Consider the following 25841-nt stretch of genomic DNA (forward strand, 5'->3'; position numbering starts at 1 on the left):
CAATCTTAAATTCATAGCATCATTTTCTGTATCAATCTCCGACATCACTTCACGGGTAGATATTACCTCTTGACTTCTATTTATCCCGAAAAATATTGACCCCTTAATACAACTCCGATTTCGACACTGATGCGCTTACCACTTTGTTGTTCAAACATGAGGAAAGATGGATAAAAGTGGACGAACGGGGGAAGGGGAGGTGAAAATGTCGGTTCGAATCGGTTGGTTTGATACCAAACTCCTGTTCCTCTTTTGGAAAGATATTAGATCCGAAATATCTTTGGGAGATAGATTCAAGCAATCGTTAGAGATTATATCAGGCAAGGAGAGATGAAATTCAGCTTGCGTTTGGTCTGGAAGATAATTTTTTTCCTATTATTTTATATATGCCGTATATCTTCAGAATTTCAAATTTTATGGTAGTTGTGTAAATAATATTATACCATAAACCAGTTTATAACTTAAATATTTGTGAAATACTCTTAGCGATAAATTCTTCTGAAATTTTTCTAGTTGGTAAAATTTTTCGAAAAAAATTTAGTTGTTATTTGAATATATTATCAAATCCTTTTAAATTCTGCAATAAAATAATATTTTAAAGCAAGTATTACGTTGAAAGTGAAGATTATTTTTGTGCTTCTATATTTAAAATGCTAAATAACAACACGATATAGTACTAAATAACCACATGCAATATATGCTATAATAAGCCACAGATAATAGCAGACATGAGAATTAAAAAAAGTCAATAGTTAGGACATATCTAAAGCATTAGGTACTACAGGATTTATTGAACGGTTAACGAGGACCACCAGTAACTAGAGGAAGACCTAAATCATGAAAAGAGCTGATAGAAGAGGACTAGAAATTACTTTAAATTGTCAACTACAAGAAAAATGTGAACAACAATAAGTCATAATCCGAAATTTTGATGGAGGTCAGGACTCTGCAAGGGCTGCAGTTCCAGTGTGAGGATATTTTAAATTCTTAACAATCAGAATTTAATGGAAATAAAAAAATTTAATCGCTTGTTACATGCTTTTCAAAAGTTATACCTGAAAGTAAATGTTCAATAATATTTAAAGAAAGTCTGTTGGTATCTCTTATAGAACTATTTGTAGAATTATTGTCTTGTAGAACTATTTGCGCAAGCTTTCTGAATATTTGGTTCGAGAATTAAAGGGGTTATTTAGGGAGGGACATTTAAAAATTTTATTTTTCCTTTGGTTTATCATAAGTATTCAATATAAAATAAGCTGTAGACAATTCGGTTTATTCCACTATTTTAAAGATACCATCTGTATTATTTGCTAGATTACAACTACATTCGATCAGAAAAAAAAGAGAGTTCAGTGCACGCTCAATAATATTGAATTCTTTTTGATTTATAAGGTTAGATAAACTTATTGATCGATGTAATGGTGACTGCATCAGTAGACTACGTCGAGCTATACTATAATTGAGGCCAATTAAAAAAATCGTCATACGGTTATTGACGAGAATGACGCTTAATTAATTTTAGTAATATGCACTATAGTTAATTTTATGAAAGCGGACCCAATTTCAGGCTTATGACGACTAATGTTCAACTCCGTAGTCTTATAATTTTAAACCCAATCTAGAAGACAAGAGAACTCTTGGATCAAGTATTGGGAGAAATTTGCCTTTGTGGAGGACTTTTTGATGGAACTAACCCTTAATTGATTTACATGGTGAGGAAAACCACCAAATCCTCCAATGGTTAGCCTGACGACAAAGGGACTCTAACCTATAATGATCCGTCCACCACTGGGGATATTTTATGGCAGCACTGTGGTCGGGGTGAGCTGGGTGCGGAATTCGTATCGAACTGCCATCGCTGGGATTCGAAAACGGTTCACCTCAATGGAAGGCAAACGCTGTCTGTCCCCTGAGTCACCACGGCTCTAATAGGTACTATATGACAATAAAAAGAAATACGTTACGTACTTAAAATCTAAATTATTTTATAAAATTGAATTATTCGTTTTGATCAACCTTAAAAATAGCTATACTATTATTGACGTAAATGATGCAGAATTAATTTTAACAGTAGTAGCTACTAGTAATAAGTAATTGGTGCAGTTTTCATAGGTATCAAATATACTAATGTAATTACAAAGTATTATAGTATGTTTTATGGTATAAATTAAAACTGCACATAGAATGTGCAAGATTTAGTAAAGATATTGTGGTAAAGAGTTTTAAAAAGGTTTTCAAAAGTTTGTAAAACTTTTTTACCGCCTCTGGAAAGGGTTAAGTACTAAGAAAAGGGGCTTGCTTGCAATTTATTTTGACTATAATGATTTAACTTAGAGCAATATAATTATGTTAAGTGACATAGAATGCAGTTAATATTTATTTTTAAAGGATGAACAAATAAAAACCCTGTTTTGTTTAATCTGATAACGTAAATCCAACGAGAAAGACAACAACTAATCATAAAAAATTTAAATTTTCCAGCTTTAATAATCGTGGTGGTACAATTACTGCAATATTGTGTGTTATTTTGTACACTGTACGTGTACGAAAGTCCATGAGAAATTACAAACAAAAAGTGGTCAACAGAAATTCCAGAAAAAGTTTGAAAAACAATTTCTTTAACCTTAAATTACAGACCACCCTTAAATTTATATTGTCACAAGTATGGGTTAAGTAATTAAAATATGCAATATTGCTTTCAAAATAATAATTGTTGTATAAAAGATCCCTAGTTAAAAAATAGAATGTAAAATAACATATAGATGTATAAAACTGTGTGTAAAATAAAACGATAGATGCATAAATATTTCTTGTAAAAGAACTGACTTTGTATATAAAATTATTAAAGAATCACCTTAACCGTCACCGTTAATTCACCGTCTATGAAATGAAAAGAAAGTTGAAGAAATCTTTCTACAAAAAATAGCTACAGCATTCCAAACTTCAATGACATGAAGCAATTAAGCAATTTATCTACTATAATTACTCCTATAATTGGTGTAACTATTCATCTTTTGTTTCAATTAAATTACTCCATGACATTCGTGGCAGCAATGCTGCCACATGCATCATTGTATACTATTACACTAATTATTTTACAGTGTAATTTCTCGAATTCTTCTTTTTGTAATTTTATGGATAAATGTCAATAATCCTAAAGTTAACTACAAACCTCAACACTAATAACAATTATTAGGGAAAACAACCGAATCCCAGAGTATTGTTAATTGCGATTTATTAATCATTTTCTCTTTTTCGCCAAGTTCGAACAACAGGTTTTCAGCTAGTAGATGATATATAAAAATAATAAAAGAAATATATAAAGGCAAACACATTTGCATCAGAAATTGTGTTAATTATTTTTAAAAAAGAAATATTAACCGAAAGTTAAAATGTAACAATATAAAAACTTATATTTTCATTATCTGAATTGCTAAAAATAGTAGCATTATTGTACAAATATTTTGCAGTCCATATGCAAGCAAATTAAATATTATTGAAAGTAAAGCAAGAGAGTTTCATAATCTCGACTTTTACCAGACATTTAAAAAATACTATTTATCTATAATATATATAAATACTCGTATTTTATTGCAAAAATGTGAAAAAAAAATAATATTCTTTTATCTTGATGATTAGTAATTTGACACATTTTAAATAGTATTCTTATTAACAATTTAAATAAAAGTCCTTTAAAATGTGATGTTATTTAAAGGAAAACTAACTAGAATTCGTTTAGAATAATTCGATTGCATTTATTTTCCTATTTGGTATAACTAAAAGCAACAAATTAAATTGAATCAGTTACTTTTAGCTTCATTTAAACTATTTAAAACCCTTAATGTAGCAGAACTTCATGGACGTAAAAACTTTTTAAAATTTAGTTCAATTGACTTTTGTATATTTATTTCAATTTTCCTTCATTATTATTACATGAGAATTCTATTGCAAGCATATTAAAGTAAGAAATACACATATTTACTGAAAATAAATTTAATTTCATCTGCGTTGAAATTCATCAAAAATGCAATTCCGTGTATTCAATTTTCTTCACTCATTTTTGGTCGAAATATTTTCACTCGAAAAGTCTACTTCCAGTTAAATGCGAAGCAAGAGAAATCCACTCAACATAATTGAGCTCGTTTACATCTCGTATATTTAATAACGTTTCATAGTTTAGAGATAGAAAGAACTTACAGAGTACATTAAAAGAAATATTTAAGATTTCTTTCCTCTCTAGAAAAGCAACTCTTGGAAAAATGTTTGAATCAAGTAAATTTAAAGCTGAGATTATTTGAATTCTCGATGTTTTTTAAATAGTAATGATTTCAATCAAAATACTTGAAACTTTTATTTCCCAATCACTTAAGAAAGAAACGTTTACAATTTCAACTGAAGTCAATATTAATGTATATGTTTATAGTTAAACTAATTAAGTTGAAAATGCTAATAAGTATTATAATTATCAGAAAGAAAAACATTTTTCATACATTCTTCCTCAGAATATATTGTATATGGAAAACAAATTGTGTACAAATATTGGTTTTAAAATTGAGATATTTATTTAAGGATATGTAGTTTTAAAATACAAAGTGAGTCTGCACAAGAGGGGCAAGACTTTATTGGATGATAGAATGTGTCCACACGAGTAATATTAATCATAAAATGTATGATTGGAACGCCCGTGAAAAGTAAAATGGTAGGTAGTAAAAAGTTAATTAAAAGTTAGTTAAAATTTAAAAATTAGTTTTCTATTGTTACATTTAAAGAATTAACACAAATATAGGAAAATATTTTTTTTCACTGGAATATAATTGATCTAGAAAGAAATTGCAGAAAAAGATGTAATTAATGTATACAATATTGCTCGATACGTTGCTCAAAAGAATTGCTAGCGGTTTTCACAAATGTTCAAAACTTCGAGAAAAAAAACCCGGACCACCATGAATAACTTTTGATTTTATGATCCTATCTTCATGTTCCAGGACGCCACATTCTGATTTAAGAGGGTGGACTAAAATATATTAATTAATAAATTCAAATGATAATTTAAGTTTCGAAAAAAGACACAAAAATGCCCTTTCTCTGAATAAACATACCATGTTTTCGCCGTATTCGTATTTCGATCCCTAAAATATAGGGGGAGTCGCAATCTGGGAAATATGGTTTCCATAGTTTGGTCAGGAGCGAGATCCAAAGTTTGGACCAAAGTAATCCAAAGTTTTATTTTTTTCGTATTTTGCCATTTCTGGAGAACTTTTTAAGCAAAACTTAGATTTTCTGCATACAATTGTGAAATTTGTTTATCCAAAGACAATTCCATGCAAAAAATAAGTTTAGTAAATATTTATTATTTTGTATTATTTTATTTAGTAACAGTCAAATCACTTTTGAATAGTAAAGTATATAAGTTTAATTTTTAACCCAAAATACAAAATTTGTGTGAAATCGGTTGATTAATTCCTGAGAAATCGAATTTTAAATATACAACTTTTTTAAAATTCGATTTTTTTTAGGAACCGATTTCGTTCAAATTTTATATTTTACAATGTAAAATTAGATGCTCTAAAATTATGCAAAAATTTGAATAACTTATATTTCAAAATTATTTTGTGGTTATTACTAAATAAAATAATAAAAAATAATAAATAAATATTTACTAAAACTTATTTTTTGCATGGGTTAAACAAATGTTATTATTTTGTGTGAATATGACATCAATTCGCAAGTTCTTGAGCTATGAAAAATACGAGGAAAGAAAATTAACAGTAGAGGATCTAAACTTTCGATCACGCTTCGGACCAAACAATGAGGGCCATATTTTCCAGACTGCGACTACCCCCTATATTTTGGGTTTCAAAATCCAAATCCATCGAAAACATTGTATGTTTATTCAGAGAAAGTTCTTTTTTGTGTCTACTTTCTAACATGAATGATCTTTTGCACTAATTAATTAGCATATTTTAGTTCACCCTCTTGGTCCATAAAGATGGAGTTCTAGAACATGATGATAGGATCATTAGATCAAAAGTTATTTATGGTGATCTGTTGTTTTCGGTGCTCTGTACATTTGTGAAAACAGAAAGCAATTCCTTTGAGCATCGGTTCGAGCAATTCTTTGTGCATCAATTACAGCTTTTTTTTCGAGAAATTTCTTTGTACAACTTTCTTTTTACATAACTTTTGATCTAATAATCGAATTTTCCCGTTCTAGGACTAATTCTTTTTGGCTAGAAGGGGTAACTTCCAATATGCTAATTAATAAGTTCCGATATTTTAAGTTAGGCAACCAAATACAAAAGCGTACTTTCTCTGAATAAATATACTTTTTTCTCCGACGAATTCGGATTTCTGACCCCAAACTCAAAATATAAAAGGTAGCCTCTATCTGGGAAATTTATGTTTTTTTATTTCCAATGAGCTGCACAATCGGTCTTGCCGATGAGCAGACCTAGTGCATTCTCCAGAGGTGGTATCCACTCTTTCAGGACCACCACAATGGGTGAGATACCGTTGGTCAGGACCACATCTGGGAAATATGGTCCTAGTAATTTGATCAGGAGAGCACTCCAAAATTTGAACCCCTTAACGTTAGATTTTCTTTTGGCATATTTCGCTACATCTCGAGTACTTAGAAAGCGAATTGAAAAATTTTGCTCGCATTTATATAATTTGTTTATCCAGAGATAATTTCATACAAAAAGTAACTTTTTTAAAAATATTTATGACTTTTCATTATTTTACTTAATATTGGTAGAAAAAGTGTACAATAAGTATACAATTTTTCGCATCAATTTAAAGAATGCAATTTTATATAGCGAAATACAAAATGTGAGCGAAATTGGTCGAATAGTTCCTGAGAAATCAAATTTATTAAAAAGTTATCGAGATATAGAGAAATACGCAAAAAGTAAAATTAACGTTAAGGGGACCAAACTTTGGAGAGCTCTCCTGACCAAACTTTTGGGACCTTATTGAGGCTACCCCCTATATTTTTGTGGGATCAGAAATGCGCATGCGTCAAAAGAAAGGTATGCTTATTCAGAGAAAGTACGTTTTTGTGTCTGATTTCATAAATTAAAATATCGTCTGCACTTATTAATTATCATATTTCCGGTCGCACTCTCGAACCTTTGAAAATGAGTTCGAAAATGCGAAGATCCGATCATTGTTAAAATAAGTCTGTAGGATTGCATTAAAATAAATGTATGTAATAGTAATGGAATAAATAAAACAAAAAAATAACTAATATAATATATTCTGGCTTAGTAGAATTATTTTGAATTCAATTAACACTTTTCTTCCTAAAGTTCATATTTATAAATTACTTAACTTTCAATGTACTTAAAACGCATTATTTTCAACAAAACTGAGCTAACATATGTAAAAATAGCTTCAAAACAAATAAAAGTTGAATTTGAAAACCCCATGTATTTAATTCCATCCACATAATTTTGAGCTGAGTATGTTTACTTAATAAGTCTAGTTTCAGTTAAATGCAAAGCGAGAAAAATCCACTCAACATAATTGAGATCGTTTACATCTCGTATATTTAATAAGGTTTCATAGTTTAGAGATAGAAAGAACTTACAATGTAGATTAAAGGAAATATTTAAGAAATCCATTCTCACGAGAAAAGCGATTCCAAGAATAATATTTGAATCAAATGCATTTAAAGCTGAGTTTATTCGAAATATTGGGGGTTCTTAAATATTAATGTTTTGGAGAGTGCATTCTTCAAAATGCCATCGATATTTAAATTTCAATGCAAAGACTTGAATCTTTTATTTTCCTTTCATTTATTTCTTTTAAAAACGCTTACAATTTCAACAAAAGTTAATTTTAATATTTATGTCTGTGGTGAAACTGTCTAAGTTGAATATGCTAATGTTTACTCTAATGCTCTTAGAGGTGCAAAGATGGAACTCCCTCAGAATATATTGTAATTATAAAATAAATAGTTTATAAATATTGATTCAAAATTGCGATATTAATTTAAGTATTTTCAGTTTTAAAAAAATATCTAATGTTTTAAAATATATCTAATATAGTATTAGTTTTAAAATATATCTAATATACACGTGGAAACGTTTCTGATAAAAATACCGCAGAGTTATGGTAATGACATTTCAACCGGTAATTAAAAGCAAAATATACATTATTTAAACCATTCACTTAGCTATTTTTTAGTATATATAGTAACGGTTTACTGGAAATTTTGGTTTTAAAATTTATAGTTCCTATTACCACACATTTACTAAAACATACAAAACATAAATGTAAATTTAAAAGCATAAATGATTTTTATTCTATGCTCTAGGGTATCATGATAAAATTGCTAAGTTTTACCTCATATATCAAATCTTATCACACATTTTAAAACCATATTTTAATCTTAATTTCACGAAAATCGTTACCAAAGCGTTTCGGTAAAAATTTCCGAGTTTTTGACAGTTTTCATACAGCTAAAATACGGTAAATTTTACCGTATTCTTGTAGTTTTGGCCGTACTTTTTATCGGTGTACAATTTCAATATATATATATATATATATATATATATATATATATATATATATATATATATATATATATATATATATATTGATTGATTGAAATTGTACACTTGTATTGTATTTGGAAAATAAATCTTTTGTAGATATTGATTTTAAATTGATAGATTTTTTAAGGATATTTAATTTTAACATATATTTAAAGGACTATAAAAAGTTTTAATGAATAGAGTGTGTGCATAAGCGACAGACACATATAAATGAGATTCATTTTTTGGGATGTTATGTAACCACTGCCCTCAATATATATTTGTAAAATAAGTCAAAACATATGCAAAATACAGATGAATTATAGTCACAGTACTGGAAAATAATATTCGATCCTGACGAATGAGAACGGTTATCATCCTTTTCCGATAGAAGAACGATATGTTTTTCTTGGTGTTACTAATAATCGATTTCTTTTTTTTGCTGTCAAACACATTTTGCTGTTTTTAATTTGGATTTCCAAGTTTATGATATTATTAAATCTTTCCTCTTTTCGTCGCTTGGATATTTATTTCTGTATATCCTTAACTAAAATATATATTCTTAACTAAATGTCTGATAATAAGAACTATAACTGTAAAATCCAGAATCTCCAGTAAACCATTAGTATAGTAACGGAAGAATAACAAGTGAATGGTCTACTACATTATATTTTGGTTTTATTAACCGGAATAAAGTTTTTTTTAATCAGGTAAGTCATTACCATACACTGTTAGAAATTTCTCGGAAAAAATTAATAACAAACAAATTTTTTTGTTATATTACCATATTCAAACAAAATAGTCAAATAACTGTAAATAAAATAGTTTTTAAGCCATTTTTTTACTAGAAATGTCATTACTATACAGTAGGGTATTTTGTTTCTTCATGTAAGGAAAAAAAAACATTTACAATTAGTCATATTGCTTAGAATTCTGAAGCATAGCGCTATTAATCATTACAAATAATAATAACAGTCATCCCTAAAGTTATTAATTGCATTTTCTTTGAATTCATTACAAATCAAGGTGGAAGAATTTATCTTGAGTGTTAAAATAGGAAATCTACACAACTTCAAAAATATGAAAGTGAGCGAACAATTTTAGAATCCTTTTCCAGTTCTAATAGATAGCTCGAGTTGTTTTTCAATGATTTCACGTGAAGAAAGTAACGTAATTGTTTTCCGCTATTTGTATTTAAAACAAACTTTCTCGAAGTTTGTTTTTTATCATTTATTATTTATTTGTTTATTTGCAACGATAAATACAGAGCGTTCCATAATAACTATTCTACAAAAGTATTTTTAGAATTCTGTTAAAAAATAAAGCTAAAAAGAGTAGGGGAGAATAGGGTCAATTGTAAAATTTTTTACTCAACTATTTTTAACTAACAAAAAATCCAATATATTATTAGTATTAATTGACAGACGAGTAAAGTATACTATCCTCTACTAGAAAAAAAAAAGCCTTACTTTTAAATGTTATTATATTAGTTATTAATAATTTTTGACAGTCGTGCACTTGTTACAATTGTCCCCACAATTGTAACAGTTCTTAAATTCAACTAAAACATAGTTAATTATACATATTATCATAGTTGTGATACATTTTTTATTGATCGAAATAGTAGTGATATTTTAAGAGTAAAAATAATAATGAGCAGAGATCTAAAAGGTTAAGCTTTTAACTTTAAAGGGTTACAAATTTTAATTTATGCTGTAAAAGGTGACAAATAAAATAATGCACATGCAACATAATATAAATGATATAGGAAACTATTGGTGGTTCTTAAAGAGTTAAGTAATGGTTTGTGAACATAAGGTTATTTATTTTCAGCTGTTACAATCGTCCCCAAGACGCCATTTCAGCTTCATTTGTTAAAAACAATGCTAATTAATTAACAAAACTAATTTTTTATTGAAATGCTAATTAAGGTGTCCACTTACATATTCGGTTAATAATATTTTTTTGGTTTAAACAAAATTACTTTGTTACAATATATTATTCTAATACCAAAAAAAAGTACTTAAGGAGCGTGAAAATATCTTTTGTGATGTAACTCTTTCAAAAGTACATAAAAATAGTTGCCAGCAGGGATGTACATGTAGATTTATTAAATACACCTTGTGCGCCACCTAGGAACCAAATCTAGAACCCGACACTCGAAATCTTAGATCTGTTACAATTGACCCCACTCTCCTCTATTCACACTAGTTTTTGCTTATTCATATTTTACGAAAAGATTCACCTAAATTTTGACGTATCACCGATTTAATACGCTGAATCGGGAAATAATGTAGACACTCTGTGCCACTGTCAGCTAATTTCATTTTTAAGATAAAACGTTTAAAAAATATTTAAAGAATTACAATTTATCGTTTTAAATTTCTGTAAATTAAAAAAATGTGTTTCTTTATTAAGCAAAAGAAAAAAAAAAGAACTACACATTTATGATTATAAGGAGTTTTTCTATAGCTATGTATGGTGTTACGATATATTTTAGTCACACAATTTGTGTTGTTTTCTAGCTTCTAGTAAATGACAAAGTAATAAAAAAAAATTATAATCCGATTCAAAATGTTTCTATATTTTGTTACGTTATGATACATTACCAAAAATAGCTGTAAATTCCCCCCAAAAATACATTTTTGAAAAAAAAATGTTTAATATAATATTTTTTTCCGTTCTTAATCTTTTACTCTCGCTCTGAAAAAACATAACATTTTTTGCAGGCTTTCTACATATATTTGACTATTTAAAGTTCTTGTATTCTAGTATTTTGCATTCACATATAGCTCCACAAAATATTATATATTTACATAATTCTCTCAGATTGCATATTGAATATTAATCTCAAGATATTCATCAATCTATCAATATTCTATAATATTCTCCAGAGAAAGTAAAATATTTTCTAAAACAAGTAAAATGCCTGCAACTGTCAATTCCATTAAAAAATTAATACTTAAAAACATAAAAATAAATGAAATAAGAAAATAATAAGTGGAATAATAAATAACAATTAATACTTAAAAAATTAAATAAATGAAATAAAATAACAGAGCCTACCCATTCTTACTTTTAAATATTAATATTCTGTAAAATGATTAATAAAACTAAATAATTAGTAAAATTAAATGATTATTGAATAGTAATTAAACTAAATAATTAATAAATTGAATAATTAGTAAATTATATAAATAATTATAGAAAATTTTATTTGTGTACTTCTGTTAGTTTTCTCCAATTTACGTATCATTTAGTAAAATACAATCTACATAATTGTCACAGATTGCATATAGAAAACTATCTAAAAAATATTCACCAATAAATCAATATTCCATAATGGACAGATTAAACTCCTTTCCAAAATAAATAAAATAATAAATAAATCGATAAATAATAGTTAAAAAAATAATTTTATAAGTAATGATACATTACTAATTCAATAAAATAGCAGATAAAATCCATTCCGTTTCTCATAATTTTAGTATGTATCAAAACAACAATTAAACACTGAAAATATTAATAAAATAAAGTAAATAAATTTCATTAGTAATTTTATAAAATTAAAATTAATAAAATATTTTATGTATTACTAATATATATATATATATATATATATATATATATATATATATATATATATATATATATATATATATATATATATATATATATATATATATATATATACATATATATTAAATTATGCATAGTTCCGAAAAATATAAGCTTTCATAGTTTTCTCTGTTTACGTATTGAATACTATTCACAAAATACTCAGCAATATATCAATATTCTGTAATAATATTCAAAGAGACAGAGGGAGTAATTTCTTCTTTTTCAGAAAATGTGCCCAGCAGCATCATTTTCAACTGATTTAACTGATAGTACGGGACTCTTCCGTTAAGAAGGTAACTTATCCTTCGCTTAATGCATAATTTCATCGTTACATAAATTGAAACCTTCATTAAGTGTTGTGAGTCTGCCACACAAATATCTCCTTTACGGCATCGAAACAATTCCAGTCATGCAATTTATTTTAATCCTCAAAGTAGGCGCTAATGAAGCGTGCTCAGATCTGCTCAATTTATTCCGTCTCATTTCATTATGAATCTCAGTGCTTTTGAATAAGTCCCAGAAATCTTTCCATTAGATTACATCAATCGATATTTCAACTACATTTCTGTAATATATCTGAATATGGGTAGATCCAGAAATGGTGTTGTTTCTTTCAAAAGAGAAAAAAAGAAAAAGAAAGTATTAAAGAGCATTTGTATCACCGAAATTAGCTATTGTCGACCTTACAAGTCAATGTTAACAATCACTGTAAAATATCCAGGATCAAATTATGCTAAAAAGTATCTACATCCACTCCGTAAAATACATTTTTACCGAAACCTGTTATAGAACAAAAAACTGACATACCAAAATTTATAATATTTTACTTAAAATGGAGATTTTGCGTTAAAATGGATTTTCCGGAAGTACTCTTACTTTACATCGTAATCTTATTCTGTCCTTTTCTCACAGTACAGTTGCTTTTATTTCTCAAGTATATGCTAGATCTGATATGATATTAATCAATATTTAAATATTGATTCAATATTTTAATATTCAATTTGGATAGATCAGGAAAAAAATCATTGCCAAAAAATACCAGCAGGTGCGGGGAAAATAACCGGTATTCTCTTCCCTATTATATTTCAGGATTAAAAATCTTTACCGACCGGCCTGTGTAGGGGTTAGGGAACTGCACTTGCATCAGAAAGGTTCTAGGTTCGAATCGCGGGCAAAGCATGGATGTTCTTTCCTTCTCTGTACTATCTGTCCTTACTGGGGGAGCAACGTTGACCCATCAAATATGGTGTCTCTGAAAGAGTGGCCAACAAATCTGCCCTTCAGATGCCTGTATGATGCCCAGGTGGGTCATTCTAAAAGGTGGGCATTGGAGAAAAAAATCTTTACCTGGTATTCCTTTCACTAATGTTGTCATTTAAGCAAAGTGTCATTGCATGGTATTTTCTACAGTGATGTTATTTTTTAATGTAAACTGCCAATGTCCGGTCTACACATGATCGGTATACCCTACACCAATGATTTTTGTTAAAGTTAAATGTAATTACCCATTATTCTGTACACTGGCATATTTAAGGGTAAGTGCTACTGCCCGGTGCATATTTGCCCGGTATTTTCATTAATGATATTTTCTTAATCTATTCTAATCGGATATTAGAATATCGAATGTATATTTAAGCCATAATAATAAATTAATATTGTTGTTATTGTTGTCTTATGCCATAGGTCAATATTGACAACTCTATTTTAAGTCAAAGGGGTGTGCTTCTTTTTGTTTTTCGGTGGTGCCCTCTACTGCCAAGAATTTGAGCTCTGCCACATACCTATATCACAGCCCGTTTTACAAAGAGGACACAATCATGCACCATCCAACTATCCGCAAATCGTACTTCTGACCTGAGCCAGAGCATGATCAATGTCTAATCCAGTACCCCCAAAGGTATTCATTTTTTATGGGAGGTTGGAGGACTTGTGACCCTGACAGATTTAACACGCTCTTGTAACCATTTTGCACACAGGGTGTCTGCGGCCGGCGGGAATCGAACTTATCCCGGGTTATCCCGGCCCAATTACTTAACATTAAATCGGACTTTTATTCATTCATCAATGTTGGCTAAGTGATTCTTGGACTACTATGTGACTCTGGGACTAAGTGATTCCTGGCATTATCCGGTCAACGTCGAATTTCCCCTGATTTCAGACTTTCACTGTTATATATTTTTTACGTAATTTTTTCATAAAAAAATGTTTGTTTTTTCTTCCTCTTGACCTCTCAGTTTGAAGAAGCTGAGAAAATGGAAGTTTGAGATCAAAACCAGCTGTGTTTGATTTCAGAAATATATCGGAAAAGATAAAAAGTTTCTGGCTTTCGTAAGTTTAAGTTATGATGAGTAACTAGTATTTTTTAAAAACAACGCTTCATAATTACTTGTTTTTTTTTATGAACAAGATTCTAAAATTCTTGGGGAAGCTCCCGAATAATCATTAAAGAAATGATAATTTTTTTTACAATATCAAGCAAAATAATATGATAGTGCAACGAGCTTTCAAAAAATGAAATGGAATTTTCTTCGTTAAAATTATCTTTGTTGCTCCTTACACTATTGCTTTAATGCATTTTGCTGTGACATTGATATAATATTAGAAAGCACGTGTTTCCATTATTACCAAGTGAGTTGAAAATTAGGCAATAATCAATTATTTTTTAATTGATTTATTTAAAAAAAAATTTTTTTTAAATTCTTGTATTCATTTTATACTTTTTGAACAATATCAATATTTTTTATTGATTTTATGAATTCTTTGCTCGTTTTCTTTCTTTGTAATATTAAGGATTTTACACGGAGAAAAAACTCTTTCAAAATCACCATACTTGTAAAGACATTTCTGGTTAAGGAAACCACATTCTAAGAATTAAACTAAAATACACGGTATTTTAACCATTGATATGATAGTTTTACTGTTCGCTGCTATTACGGTTTACTGGTATAATTCTTTTTACAATGCATTTAGTAACAAACAAAAATCGAAAACGCAAATGTAACCAAATAAATGGTTTATATGCTATGCTCTGAAGTATCACAATGAAATTAGCAAAATGGTCTACAGAACTATCAATCAGTTTATTATTGATTTGATAAATTTTGCATTTTGATGTCTTTGCGTCTATCCAAATAGAAGGGTGGTACTTTGCTTATATTTCTACGGTTTATTTAAAATTGTCATTTATTTAAAAGGCTTACAGTAGTTACAGTGTTGAGTATTTTTTATTCTAATGTAATTTCTCAATTATAACAAGGGTTAAAGGGAATGCTTGGTTAAAATGTTCAAATATTTAATTCAAATGTTTTAAACATACTAAACTCAGATATATCATACTATTGTGAATGTCTTATCCATCTTTTATGGGGATCTTATCTTGTCGAATTGAGGAAAAGATAGCACAAGTTAGAAATAAACATTACAAAGGAACATCTACTGTTATTGTGAGATTTGAGCCTTTGTGTATAAGCTCCCTCTTGCCAAATTTTGTAATGATCAACCAAATCTGCGTATGTGTGCTTGACAATAAATTAATATATATAAATTAATCAATGCACCCAGGATTGCGATTGGATTTGGATCCCCAAACCTCTACACTTTTGGTTGCTTGGACAGCTCTCATACGCAACGGTTAAGGTATTGGTTTAGTGTAAGGCTCCTATACTATGAGAGCTGAACTATTCGCCACGTTGGAGCAGACAAGTTCGCAAGCTACGTTATGTTAGTATTAGCGTGAGAGTTTGAAAGCTGTTGGGATACCTAAAATCATTGATATGTGTGGTTGTGCTGCTATAAATTGTACAAACAGTTCAAAAAAGGCTTTTGAATGTTCAGATTTCCTTCAAATTTGAAGGAAAGAAGAAATGGGTTATAAATTGCAGAAGATACAACTGGTAGCCTGGAAGTGGAGCTCGCTTATGAGAGGTAAATACTAATTTATTTAAAATTTATTAGATTTATTTACTTATGTATGTAGTATCTATGTATGTAGTATACATTAGTAGTATGTAGTATACATTTCGAATTAATTATAATGATTATAAAAGTATACTTAAAAATAATTCAAGTCAAAACATGACTTTTTCTATTTCAATTTCGTAAAAAGAAATTGGAAAAGCCCAGATCTAACAGAAATATAAAATTTAGTACCAAATTTACTTTGAAATCATTTATAAAAAAACTGATGTAATTGGCATGCATCAAATACACAGTTCTTTTATTTAAAAATTTTAACCGGTAATAAAATTTGTATAAGCAGTGGAGTTTTCGAAAAGCAATGTTAATTGATACAAGCTTTTCTTTACTGATTATCCTACAGTTGAGGTTAACGTCTTTTGTAGCGATAAGTTGCCAAATCTTGTAACTCTTCATTATTGCTAGAAACGCTTTTGATCCGAAATGGATGATAAGTCGGCTTCTCTAATTCAGGGGCTCTAGTTTAGTGTAGCCTTTATCAGGCATTTAAACATTTACAAATGCTCATTTTATATAGTTTTAAATGCTGCTAGATGTTAAATTACAGCTTACATAAAAAAAATAACCCTAGCGAAACAAAGTTATCAAGCGTTTTACATAAAACAAACGTTATCAAAATGAACATTTTTGCGTCATCTCAAACTATTTTAGCATTGTTAAAACTGCCTGCTTTTGCTTAAAATTAACTAATTTTACCGCATTTGCTACCAACCACACGGTAATTAAAACCAAATTTTAATTGATAATTTTATCAAAACGTCATTACCAAAGCGCTATGATAAATATTGCATTTTCTTTGGTTTCCTACAGAGCCAGAAACACGGTAAATTTGACCATATTCTAGTAGTTTTGACCTTTTCTTAGTGTATGTTCTAAGAAGCTTCATGCTCAAATTATAAAATAACAATTTTAAACCATATTCATTTAACATATAATCATTTTAAACTTTCTTAAATTTTCATATTTTATCCCATTATTACTTTTATAGCAATTTTTTTAAAAAATATTTTTCCATTATTATAAACTCTTAGCTCTTCGTTTTGTTTGCTGCTTGATTTCGACTATGTTTTTTTAGTCTCCTACTCCTACAGTCTCCTACTCCTTTAGTCTCTACTCTTTATTGAATTATTTCAGTTTTTAACATTTCTTTTAGTGCTAACTAACTAAGTTATTATTATAATTCCATTGTATTATTTCTAACACTAAGCAGAACTAAAATATATACCACCCAAATGACTAACGATTTTCAAAAGTCCAACAGCTATAATTATCACCATGTATTAATCTCTGATCCTCCCATTTGATGCATGAAGAGCTAAATAAACTATACATAAAATATTAATAAAGAATATAGATTTCTTATTCCTTGAAAGAGGCATTTTAAATATGCTATTGGCTTCTTTCCAGATATTTAAGCTCAGTTACTGTCTAATATATTTTGCTCGCATTCAATGTTTTATTTCTCTACTATGAAGTAATTAGCTATATTTCTGGTTAAACATTTATGTATTAAAATTAAACAGATTGCATAAAAAGTAAATTTTTGATTCAGTACATTAACTGTACAGAGTTTTATATAACGTAAATAATTTTAAGCATTAATATTTAATAATTAAAAACACGAAATAAATTTATTTTATGATTGAATGTTATTAACGGATACGATTTCCTTGGCATCAAAATATTATGGGTGATGATAATAAATTGCAACTCGGGATACGAACGCTTATATAAATAGAAATTGAAAAAAATAGAATTATGAACCTAAAATTAAAATAATTTATGCACATATTTTATAAATACCCTTTTTTTAAAACAAAGATTTTAATAATGGATTTTTAGTTAGTATTCCAGCTGTTCTATGCTTCTTTTTTTAATCACTAAATATTTTCCTGTTTTAAATTTTTCCTGATTTTCCTTATTTAATGAATATCGAAAAAACTTTGCAAAGACTTAGCACCAACTATAACATAAAATACTCATAACAAACACAACTATTCTTAATTCATTTTGAAGTACTTATTTCACCTGAGTTATTCGTTTTACAGCCACTTGATTATCCCATTTTGTTTTTAAAAAAAAGTTTTTATCAATTGTAGATAAAGAAATAATTACTAGAATCGTATGGCATTAATCAAAAAGGGAATATAAGTTTTATCAGCTGCGCATGAGATGTAAGTGCATAGAACAAATATTATAAGATTAAAAAAAAGAATATTTTAAATAAAAATTAAGAAAAGTTGTTAAAAATTAAAAAAAAAAATGTATTGAAAATTAGAAAAATTAACAAGGAAAAGACATAATCTCATCATCAGCTCAGTCTACTACATCCGCAATAATATTACAATAGAAATATAACAGAATGAGAATATTATAATGATAATTGCATTGAGTACAAAATAGAATATAACAAACGGAGAATATTATAATAATTATTTTATTGATATATTTTGCTTTGACTGTATTAATGCATTATTAGAAAGCACTATTTTTGTAGGTATAGACGTGGGAGCTAATAACGAAAATATATCTTTTTGCTGTTAATTTTTCTAATTCCAAATCATTTTTTTTAAAATTTGTAATATTTTTTCTTCTTTTCTTGTTCGAAATACTTTTTTGTTTGTTTGTTTCTTTCTTTTCCTTTTGTTTTTCCTTTTATTATAGATTCTATGCACTTGCAGCACATGTGCAGTATAAAACCTTATAATTCTCGAAATTTTTCTCGAACAGGATAGAATGAAAAAAAGAGTGCTTTTAAAGAATTATTATATAGATTGGTAGATATATATTATAAACTTTATTCAAATAGTGATAAACATTTGTATCACAAAACTTATTTAAACACTAATTCGTTGAAAATACATATCCTTTTTCAAGGAAGAAAATAATAAAATAAAATAAAAATCATCTGAAAAAACTGAATTTTTTTTATTTATACTCCCTTTTCCTATTTTTTATATCAATTTAGATTTCATCCATCCTTATTTTTCAGTTTTTGTATGAGACAGAACTATTTTTTATGTTTGTTACGTGGATTTTCTTTAAGAGTATTTTTATTATGATGTACTAGTTCCGTAAAAAAATTATTTCTGACTTTTTTTGTATCTAACTTACAATATCTTCAAATTAATTTATAACTAAATATCTAAAATTATTGAAAAATAACTATTATATTTTATAAATATTTTTTTATTAAATTACTCTGTTATTATTTTACTAATTCTTTTAAATACTATAATCTTAATCTATTTTAAATAAATCTAATTTTAAATTTAGGTAAACTTTTTCAGTGTATAACTCAGTATATTCAAAAAAAAAAAATTTTTAGATGTTTTTTTATTTTTTGTTAATATGATATTTAAATTGTCATTTTAGAATATATTTGCATTTACGTAAACAGAAACATAAAATGTCTATAAAGTTTTTTTTTTGTTAAAGTATCCGGAACTTCTCAATTTGTCCAGATATTGTAATGCTATTTTAACGAATTTGCATTGGTGAAATTATTCTATTCTGTATAATAACGTCTAAATAAAGGCTAAAAGTTTACGGAAAAAAATCGAAAGAATTTTTATTTTTATAAAACGCATTTCAAAAAGTAAATGATCAAAACAACCGTATTATTTTTCATTGTACTATGAATAAAACATAAAAGCATTTTGGTCGATTTGCTTAGTTAAAAATAATACATATCTCAACTTAAAATTTATTTTGCAAAATTTACTTTCCAATGCAACTAAATACAATGGGATCTCAAGCCAATTTTTAATAATTTTTTAAAAAGAAAAAAGAAAGTGATTGAACATTTTCCTACCTAAACGAATAAATGTGAAGTAAAATACTAATTTGCGATTTTATTTATTTGATTATTTCGAATTTAAACAAGTATGTGTTTTACATACGTTTTATTCCCTTAGATCGTGCGTTTATAATATTTATTCAAATAATTTTTTATGACGAATTTACAATAAAGGGAAAGTAATAACTACTATTGCATCTAATTATTGCAGGCAATTACTTTTTAATGCAACCGAATACAATAGAATCTCAAACCACCTTTAAATTTCTTTGTGGAATTAAAACATTTTATAGAACTTACCGAATCAAAAGATATATATTTTAAGACACATTTTTAAGTATATTAATTATCTATTTAATTATCTCGTTTTTCATGAATGAAATATGTTTCAAAACTGTGAAAATTTCCCGATCAAACTACGATAAAGTACTGGCATTCAGGGTCACACTACTTTTCACCGTAAAATCCATTTTTACAAGAACATATTACGGAACAAAAAATCTTGAATACCGAAATTTTTACAGTAATAATTACCCTTAAATCATTAAATCACTAAAATTAGATATACATTACTGTAAAATTCGAAGTATAATAAATGGTAAAAATGGATTTTGTGGTAAAAGGAATTTTCTGGATGATGCATCCAAAGGGAATTTCTGGATGATGCACCCAAAGGGATTTTCTGGATGATGCACTTAAAGTGCATTATCCAGATCGGCTTAATTCAGTATTTTTTTCCGGAATTACAGTATTTACTTAATACACTAATTTTAGCCGGAATTATTTACAATGTATGATGCTTTAATTAGAACACGTTTTTGTCATATTTATTTAAAAACTGATTCACGACAAATTTACAAAAAAATGGAACATAATAATAATTGCTACATATGTTATGATGGAGTTTATTTGAACTCGTAATTGACATTTCATTCGAAATATTCAATGAAATATTATTCTCATGATTTCTAATTATCAATTACAATCAATATAATACAGAATGTTTAGCAATCACTGGCTGTTATAGATAAATATATTTCGAAAATATTTCTGAAGATTAAATTGGAATGAAATAATATCATAAGAGGGTTGGTAAATAGGATTTAGTGTGCATTAAAAGTATAGATTTTTACTACACTGCTTTTATAATTCGTGGTAAATACTCAGGATATTTAATCACTTCCTATGCTAAAAATGCTTACGTATTTATGAATTTAGAAGAAAAATCTGTGTTCATGCTTTTCTTTAAAGCTTTATAAAATATTGCATATTTAAAATACAAATAAGTTTTGATTCGTTTCTCAAAATTTGGTTTATTATTTGTGAAGCCGAAAAGTGTATTCAATTCATAAAAGCGATAAATTTCGATTTCACAAAATGACCCGTGTTTTGCATTTGCTCTTTTATGATTAAACATATTTCCTATAAGTCGAGTAATTTCTTGCATATAATTTCTTTCAAAGGTTCTAAAAATGTGTTTACAGGGTTAGGGTGGTGATATAAAAACATTATGAACACACTCAAAACACCTGATATTTTTTTAATTTCTATAATTACAAAATGTAGTCAAAATTTTGTAAATTATACTATATTTATTTTACTGTCTAAAAGAAGATGCTTTTCTTTAGAAAAAGATTATAAAATTTATATGGAAGGAACTTTCAATTAAGTATTTTAAACGTAGATTATTAGAATTTATGTAAAGTTTTAAGTGACTTGATGTAAAAATGCATATTTTTTTACTATTATTAAAACAGATACTATTATAAAGGATAATACATAAAAGCAATGCGTTCTAAGTATATAGCAATTTAAATTATACAAAAATCAATTGTAAAAAGAATAATAATAAACAAAAATATCTGAAATGATTTCTAAACTAATATAAATTGTATTAATTACTTTGTATTTCATTTGTTTAATATACTATTAAAGAGAATTCGCGTTCGGCTGGCCACCTGAATGGAACATTTGCTCCTGCACCCCAGAGCCCAAGGTCAAGAAAAATGAGATGGGCACAGTAGGCCTTGGCCCTCTATGGGCTGTCGCGCAACTGAGTTTAGTTTTATTAAATAGAATAACTCTAAAATATTTCATGAAACCTATACGCTTAATTTGGCTATTTTGTCCAAAATCTGTGAAGTATGTATACCATATAAATTGCTATCTTTTTGTCCATACAATGAGAAAAAAATATGGTGATCAAAATTATCAGAATGTGGGAAATTTTACTGTGTTGTTTCTAGCCCTATGGAGCACTAAAACATTCGGTAATTTTTACCAGTTTCAAACATTCGGTAATTTTTATCAGTGCTTCGGTAATGATCTTGATAAAATATCTAATACGGTTTTATAATATGAGATAAAAATTGGTAAATGTGGTAAAATTTATTATTTTATCATGGTATCTTAGAGCATAGTATAATGACCAATTATTCGCTTAAATTTATCTTTCAGTTTTCGTTTCAATTTCTTCTTAAATTAGTATATGGAAATAATAATTTTGAAAACTAGAATTTCTGGTAAATCCTTATCATATGAACTAGAAATTTACCAAATAAATGGTTTAAATATTGTATATTTTAGCTCCATTATCTCGAATTATATATATAATTTTTTAACCAGAAATGTCATTACCGTACTGTACTATTCTCCGTATATAAAGTGCTCTTTAAGTAACTGTTTGCAATTTATACTCAGGTGGGTAAATATATTATGTAGTACGATATGAATTACGCTAGTTTTAACTTCGAAGCTATATATTGTTTTATAATCAGTTAAGTAGTTAAGTAAATATTATATAATTTTCATTTATCCAATTTTCCATATGAAGTTCTTCATGATCATTAGTGATTCTATAATCATAATTTAGTGAATAAACTATAAATGTAACATAGGAATCTTCTAATGTTTAATTTCCATTTTTTTTGCACCTTACTTCACAAGTATTATTGCTAGATTGCTATTCCATAATCCAAATAATATTTTGGATAAATAATTTTTCGTTATTCCATAATTAGTTAATTATTAAAATAATAAAGTAATACATGACTCTTATAACGTTTAACTTCCAAGTTGATTAATGATAGCAGCAGTAGAATCTCATAATTAAAAGTTGTGTTTCAAGGTTTTTGTATATTCAAGATTTTTTGGATTAGACAGGGAGCTTAAAAATCAAAGAGTAATACTAATAAGTTGATGTTTTAATTTTGTTTCTAGTTACAGAATCTAATTTAAAGGATACAAAATTGATTTTTGCTTTTCATTGGTATTTATAGATAAGAAAACATTTTAGTTTTTTCTAATAAAAGAAACATAGCTTTAAAAATTGACAAATTTTATTCTACATGTTTCGAAAGTCACATAAGATGATTATATTTCAAAAAGATAATTTATTGAAATATTTAGTAAACTAGCATTTTAAGATCGAATTACATTTTTATTCAGTGTAAGAGTAAGGTTTTAATTTTTTCTAAAAAAAACTATTGTTTCATTATTGCTAAAACATTTTTAACTGTTATTGAAATAGTATAATTTGTTACGAATATTTCTAATAGTTTGCATCAAAAATTTCAATGATTTGAATATTATGATGTAAACGTGTATGGGATTTCAATCGGCCTTATATTAGTTTAATAAATTAATTTATGAGACTAATAAAGTTTATCAAATTTGTTACTGCTATTAATATTTTTTAAATTGGTTTAATCCACAAAAAATAATAATTATTAAAATTATATTATACACTTCAAAAAGGATATAAGTCATTTTCAAAATAATTGATAAGATCAATTACAAAGAAATCCGTCATTCTAAGAAAAATGTACTCCCTCGTCATAAAAGATAATATTTTCCTCAAAACTCATTGATTTGTTGAGAATTTCTTACTTTGTCAGAATTTTAAAAAGACGAATACCCTGGGATTTCATTTAAAATCATAAGATTCAGATGAAATTTTAGTTGGGTAAATTATTAACTGTAAATCAACACTCTGAGTGAGAAAAGAAAGATAATTTTTAAAAATGTACAGTGCGCTAAATAAAAATCGGACCACCCTTAATAACGTTTGATCTAATGATCGGATCTTCATGTTCTATGACTAATTTGTAATGATTTGAGGGATTGACCTCAAATATCCTGCCTTATGAGTGGAGGTGACATTTTAAGTTACGAAATCAGACACAAAACTGTATATTTTTTAAAAAAAAATCATACCTTTGTTTTTGACGGGTTCAGATTTCTGACCCCAAAAATATAGGGGACTGACCGTAATCTGAGAAATATGGTCCCAATAGTTTGATCAGGAGAGTGATCAGAAGTTTGGACTTCTCAAAGTTAACTTTACCTTTTGCAAATTTCGCTAGTTCTCTAGAAATTTTTAAGCGAATCGAAACATTTTTGCACGCAATTATAAATGTTCATTTATCTAAAAATACCATGCAGAAGATAGCTTTAAAAACATCTATAATTTTTCATTATATTTTTTTATAATAGTCGAAAAAATTGTTAGCTACTTACGGTTAGGTACTTAAGGTATTGTATACGAAATTGTAAGATATATAGTTATTTATATCATTTAAAAGAACATAATTTTACGTGGCAAAATACAAAATTTGAATGACATAATTCGAATAGTTCCTGAGAATTGGAATTTTTATAATATGACTTCTTTGAAATTCGATTTCTCATGAACTATTCGAACGATTTCACTAAATTTTTTTATTTTGCCATGTAAAATAATGTCCTTTAAAATGATGCAAAGAATGGTATACCTTACAAATCAGTTTTTTACTATCATTAAATGAAATAATAAGAAATTAAGAGTTATTTTTTGCCTATTTTTTGTTAAATTTATAAAAAGTTATTTTTTTGTCTAAAGTTATCTTTGGATAAATAGACTTTATAATAGACTTTATTTTTGGATAAATAGACTTAATAATAAATTCAATTCACTTAAAAAGTTCTCGAGATGTGTCGAAATACTTATTGATATCTCTCTCCTGGACCAAACTATTTCCCAGGTTGCGGTTACAGCCTATATTGTTTTGGTCAGTAATCAGTAATTCGTCAAAAAAGGGCATGTTTTTTCAGAGAAAGAGCATTTTAGTGCATGATTTTATAAATTAAATTATCGTCTGCTCTAATTAATTAGCATATTTGAGGGAGGCAACCCCCTCGGACTATTAAGATTGAGTCCTAGAAAGTGAAAATCCGATCATTAGATCAAAAATTAGATAGGGTGGTCCATTTTTTATTTTGCGCACTGTACAAACAAAGGAGCATAATATTTTATTTCCAACTAATCTAAAAACTTTGTTTTTAAGTCTATAATTTCCATTCCTTTTTCTGAAGAGCTAATTATGAAAGAAGAAACAGTTTTTTAAAAATATATTTGTTTCGCACAACTTTTATTAAATACTTCATTCAATACTAATTTAATTATCTACATTCAATTAATTACTGTACTTTTGTCATTTTTTTAATAATTATCATTTATGTTATTTTAGATTTAATGCAAAAAAAAGCAATAATAATTTTTAATAATCATATTTAATTGCAATGATAATTTAATAACTTATATTATGTTACTTAATCTACTTCAGTCGTTATTTAAAGTTATTAATTCATATTTAACGATGTTTCACAATGTTTCTAGTTTGTAATAGTTTTAATTTATCAACATAATGACTATATATACAAGATGTTTAAAATATTAAATTGTTTACAACAAAGAAAAAAAAAATATTGAAAAATTAGCAAATACATCTACTTAAAATTTAGTTATATAACTTAAAAGATTTTTATATTATTTAATCGATACATAATACAACGTAACAACTGTTTACAAATATATCAAAAACTATATATTTTAAAAACAATCATATTGTTCATTTCTTTAAAAAATA

General features: G+C 27.2%; 1 protein-coding gene across 2 annotated transcripts in view; it reads right to left on the reverse strand.

Annotated features, from left to right (window-relative positions):
- The window catches only part of LOC107456457 (neuropilin and tolloid-like protein 1), a 324895-nt gene that overhangs the window by 298401 nt on the left and 653 nt on the right, over nucleotides 1-25841 (reverse strand). The window lies entirely within an intron of this gene.

This window comes from Parasteatoda tepidariorum, chromosome 1 (assembly GCF_982258835.1).
Source record: "Parasteatoda tepidariorum strain Cologne lab strain chromosome 1, Ptep-v5.0, whole genome shotgun sequence".
Classification (NCBI taxonomy): Eukaryota; Metazoa; Arthropoda; class Arachnida; order Araneae; family Theridiidae; genus Parasteatoda; species Parasteatoda tepidariorum.